The sequence below is a fragment of the Alligator sinensis genome, unplaced genomic scaffold, assembly GCF_000455745.1.
Source record: "Alligator sinensis unplaced genomic scaffold, ASM45574v1 scaffold682_1, whole genome shotgun sequence".
Lineage (NCBI taxonomy): Eukaryota > Metazoa > Chordata > Crocodylia > Alligatoridae > Alligator > Alligator sinensis.
Window position 1 is genome coordinate 1,040,367 of NW_005842011.1, and position 5,557 is coordinate 1,045,923.

Consider the following 5,557-nt stretch of genomic DNA (forward strand, 5'->3'; position numbering starts at 1 on the left):
GAACAACAAAAACCCCCGAGAAAACCCCAGCACTCATCATTCCTGCCAGTGAGGGGTGATCCCTGCTGCCCCCTGCTGTGTGGGGGGGGCTCTGCGCAAGCCCCCCAAAGCCCTGAGGCCGCTGCAGGAGTGGTGAGTGCCAGAACTTCTCAGGTTTTTTTTTTTTCTTAAAGGACCTGAGCCACGGTGGGAGAGGCAGCCATGGAGGGACTGGGGAGGCATTGGGGGGTTCATACAGAGCCCCCCATGAAGCATGGGGCAGTGGGGATCAGCCCCTCCCCCCCCCAGAAACACCGGGGCTTGTCTTTAAAGGGCCAGAGCTGGGACAGGCAGGGCAGCCATGGAGGGATTCGGGGGGGGGGAAAAAAAAAAAAAAAAAAAATCAGGCAGGGGATGAGGCCTAGCTACCATACTGGGCCCACTGTGCTGGACTAGGAGAGCATCATGCCCCACCACCCTGCAACAGCTCACCAAAGTGCCCTAAGTGGTTCTCCAGTCCAAATAATTACCCACCCCTATTCTATGGGTAAAAAGGCCTTGGTATGTAGTTCAGGAATTCTTGTCACTAATAGACAAGGAAAGGATTAGGTTATTGTCTCCAGCTGCTGATAATGATCACACCACATCCTAACTGTTGAACTGTCATTGCCAGCTACTGCAATGGGTCACCTAGGGTACCTGTACATGAACACGGAGCCTGCTCTGACGCACTGTAATTGCAGCACGTTGGAGCAAACCCGATTAATCAAGTCTGCTGAAGAGTGGTAATTACTGCAATCCAGCATCCTTCAGCATCTCAGATCACTGTTCCTGTGCTTCAAAGTGGTGGGGCCTGTTCAGGGAGCTTTAATTCAAACACCTCCACTGCAATTTTGAAGCGCAGAGATGCCAATACACAAGACACTGCAGCTCTTTAAATTAGAGCAGCTCTTGGAACTGGTCTAATTAAACCACCACTTCCCCCACCCCCAAAGCACATGTAGAAATGCCCCTAAATGTCCAAGATATTGCTCCTGGCTGCTCTTGAGAGTTTTGTCTCGCTGCTTCCTCCATTTCTAGCTTCTGCCTCCAATAGGCAAGAGAAACACTAAGATGTGGGGAGAAGTGGGCACACTATAAGGGAGGGACAGGCTGCAATTGGATCTGGACAGGTTACAGGGATGGGCGGATGAGAACAGGATGGGATTCAATACTAACACGTACAAGGTACTGCACCTAGGGAGAAAGAACCAGCAGCATACCTACAGGCTGGGGCACTCCCTTCTAGTCAGTGCAGAGGCAGAAAAGGATCTTGGAGTCATTATAGACTCCAAGATGAACACGGGCCACCAACGTGGGGACACAGTCAGGAAGGCTAACCGCACCTTGTCATGATCCACAGATGCATCACGAGCAGGTCCAAGGAGGTGATCCTCCCCCTCTATATGACATTGGTCAGGCCACTGTTGGAGTACTGCATCCAGTTCTGTGCGCTGCACTTCAGGAGGGATGTGGACAGCATTGAGAGGGTCCAGAGGAGGGCCACTTGCATGATCAGGGGGCAGTAGGGCAGGCCCTACAAGGAGAGGCTACAAGACCTGAACCTGTTCAGCCTCCACAAGAGGAGGCTGAGAGTGGATCTGGTGACCGCCTATAAACCAGCCAAGGGAGACCAGCAGGCAGAGGAACAGGGAGTCTCCCATTGGCTGTTCCTCTGGGAGTAACGAGGAATGATGGCCATAAGTTGATGGAGAGTAGATTCTGGCTAGACATCAGGATGCACTACTTCACTGTCAGGATGGCTAGGAGCTGGAACCAACTTCCAAGGGAAGTGGTGCTCGCTCCTACCCTGGGGATCTTCAAAAAAAGGCTAGATAGACACCTTGCTGGGATCGTTCAACCCCAGTACTCTTTCCTGCCCATGGCAGGGGGGCAGACTTGATGATCTGCTCAGGTCCCTTCTGACCCTACCAACTATGAAACAGCAGCTTGGACATGGAAAAACTGGCAGGCAGTAAGGCTGTAAATAGAGGTCTCATTTGAGGAGCTCCTGATTGATCAGTCAAAACCTGGACAAAGGAGAGGCACAGGTCTTTACACATATAGCCCTTTTAAACTCTGTTGCGGCTCAGTGGCCAGGAGTGCACAAAGCCTGACAGCCTGGTGTCTGGGATGACTAGCAATTAACTTGACTGAACCACCATAGGCAACACGTGGGGAGGACAGGGAGGGGGATTTGTCCTCCAGATTTCTGCACTGAGAGTGGGGCACAGGGCATGGGGCTGCAGCCCGACTGAAGCCAGTGCCCAGCAGCAGTGGAGATGGAGAGGACAACACAGTTGTGCCCCCCCCACCACCACTGTCAACATTTAAGCTTCATCTATGTGAACCACCATTACAGGCCTACATAGCACAGTCTCCACAAGAAGTAACACCACATTTTATTTTGCATACTTCAAAGGTATTTGAAGTTGGACAATGGATTGGTACTGGTGTAGGATCCCCAAACAAAAGGCTTTCTCCTGGGAGAAATGCAGCATGTTCACACCCAAAGGAATCATGAACTTCCATTTCTTGCATGTTCCTGTGCTGTAGACATACATCTCCACAGCTAAGAGTTAACACTTTCTTGCTTGAAAAAAAAAAAAAAAAAAAAAAAAAATTCTCACTAATAAACTGTTATTGGGAACATCACAAGCTGCCCATACGTACTATGTATGTTCTAAAAAGGGGACAGTCAAGTACTATGCTGCTTATCAAGGAAGGAAAAAAACGTAAAATTGTTGAACTGTTCATTTGTTTTTTTTAGTTGAATTCTTTTTTGCTCAAGTCTTCTTCATCTTTCAAATTAAAACAATTAGGAACTCGTACCACAATCTGGCTACAGTTTAGTTTGTGTTATATGGATTATGTTCAGGATATACATTCAAATATTCAAAAATAATTATCCCCCTAACATTTCAACCCCTTAACAACAAAAGAAACCTCTGAGATTTAACTTCAATTAGCAATGAAACCTGAATACCAAGTAGATTAAGAAGAAAAGCCTTGCTTCCTAAGGACAAAACGCATCTCAAAGCTTTGTATTAGTGATACTATTGAGTGCCATGATTTTAACTGACACTGTATTTAGAAGAAAGGCTGCTTTCTTAGAAAAGAATAGTTCTATTTTAAAATATAAAATTTAATTCAATATACTGTTCTTTAGAAAAACAGCAATCACTTGGAGATACTGATTTAGTGAAACTATGGAAATACACTGGGAGTATGCACTTTTATTGCTTAGAGAAGAAACCAGCAAACTTTTCAAGACACAGATCAGAACTACTCGACTCCTATCCAATGTGGGCCAGGTGGCTTTGGCATCACAGCAGTGGGGATAGCACTTTCCTTGAACCCATGCCAGAATCAGGTAGCCAGTAGCTGCGCCCATACCACCACTTCTCCCAGCCCACTGCTCCCTAGTTGAAGCATTAGCACATCTTCCATCTGGTGCGGAACTGCTCCGGGACTGGGCAGCTAGGTGTTTCCCCGCTGCAGCTGGGTATTTTGGTACCAATTAAAGTGCAAAGCAGTAGTCAAGGAAGGCATTCTCCTGTAATGCCTTTTATGTAAGCATCTCGGTGGCAAAGTGGGTATCCCTGCTAGCCACAGCTAGCCCCCCACCTTCCTCTGGGCATGCCACCCACTTGTCTCACCTGCCATACCTTGTTGGAATAATAATATGCTGTTAAATAAGGTGGGAGGCTGCCCATTACTGCACCCCCATATTTGGGGGTGTCCACAGCTCTGTACCTCCCCTACATCGTGGCCCAAGCCTCGCAGATGGCATCCAGATGTTCCAGTGCCCCCAGCCTACAGCCGGAGCATGCTTAGGCCAAGCTGTCAGGCCTCAGTCACTCATACATTCACACCACCCGCCTCACTCGTGCCTCACTTATTCCGCCCTCTCACAGGGTCTATTTCTTGCATCAACAACTTATGCCGCCTTGCTCCTTCTTGGAGCGGGCACCCATTGACCATAGGCTTAGCTAGTCCATTCCTTGGGTGGCAAGCGTACCATCTGTTGGGCCTCTCCCACAACCCTCACCGGGGTAGTAGCCAGCCAATTACCCGACTGGGTCTAAGCACACTTGGGCCCCTTTTGGGGTAGCACTCAGGGTCTGTATGTGTACTGGGTCCTCAGTCCTCTAGTTCTTCTCCCCCCTCTATTCGGGGCTCCCCACCACCCCCTCTACTCAGGGTCTCAGGGCATCCCTCCTTGGTTGGGCTCAGGTGGCCATAGCCATGCCTGGCCCCTCTACTTCCATCGTCACCTGACCCACCCAAAGGTGGGAATTGGGGTTAAGGTGCCCCAACCCACCTTTCACTGGGGTGGTAACTGGTCTGGCATTTCCTGGGGACTCCCGCACCACTAAGAGCCCCACCAGGCCACCTGCTCCTGGCAGAGTGCTGTTTTAGGTCATGCCCAGGACCAGGAGCCTCCTTACCATCCCCTACAGCTCCTCCCTTATCTCCAGATGATACCAACAGCCTTGCAGCCAGGCAATGTTGTTGCCTACCTTCCAGCAGCAGAATGCCCTGTTTATATAGGCAGCCCCAAATCCAAAATGGCCACCCTCATCAGGCACCTGCCAGCTGCTGGCTTCAGGCCCTTAAAGTGGCAGGCACAAACAGTGCCTTGCCACAATCTCAAAGCAATTTACCAAATGGAGTAAAAGTGGTATTCCCGTTTTACAGGTGGGAAGCTGAGCAGATACAGACCTCCTCCCAATGGCCCTTTCTGCATGGAGTCACCATTTATGTCACTGTGGGTTCCACATGGCTCAAAGCCTCCTGCTGTGCCTTGGAAAAGGTCACACAATGATCCAGTGAGAAAGCCAGGAATAGAACTGATGTTTCCCTCATGCCCTGTGTGCAGCTCAAACGACTAGACACACTGTCTTTGTATACAGTAGTTCAATAAGCAGAGCTTACTCAGACACAGAAACAATAAAGAGCAGCATCCAGGTTGAAGACTGATTATCCTCCTGCAGATTTAATTTACCCTGTTCAGCACTTGGCTACTGTGGTGATGACTGATACAGACTGGCAAGATGTATGAGCTGTGTTACATCTATTTAACCACTAGATTTCTTCTTGGACAACAAGATTTTTGTGCATCCTCTTGCCTCTCTTTGTGCAACAGCCATGTCCAAAAGAACAATGTTAGAACAAGCAAATGGCATGGTCAGTCTGTTGCCAATGTCAAGTAGTGGTGCTTTACCTAGATGTTTTTATGCAATACAACACTGGCTGTGATTCTGTCAGAAAGCATACAAATTCCATGCTATTGAATGCCATGTGCACTTTTTGACTTCATGTCAAATCCTGAGGCAGTATTTGTATTTCTGTGTATCGCCATCTCGCTCTTTCCCAGGTATCTGTCCACTAGCATCTACTATGCCTTCTTTTAGTATGGAAGTGTCTGGGATTTAGTGGTTTTCAACCTTTATTCATTTGCAGACCTCTAAAAAATTTTGAATGGAGATGCAGACTCCTTTGGAAATTTCAAATGGAGGTGCAGACCCCTTTGGAT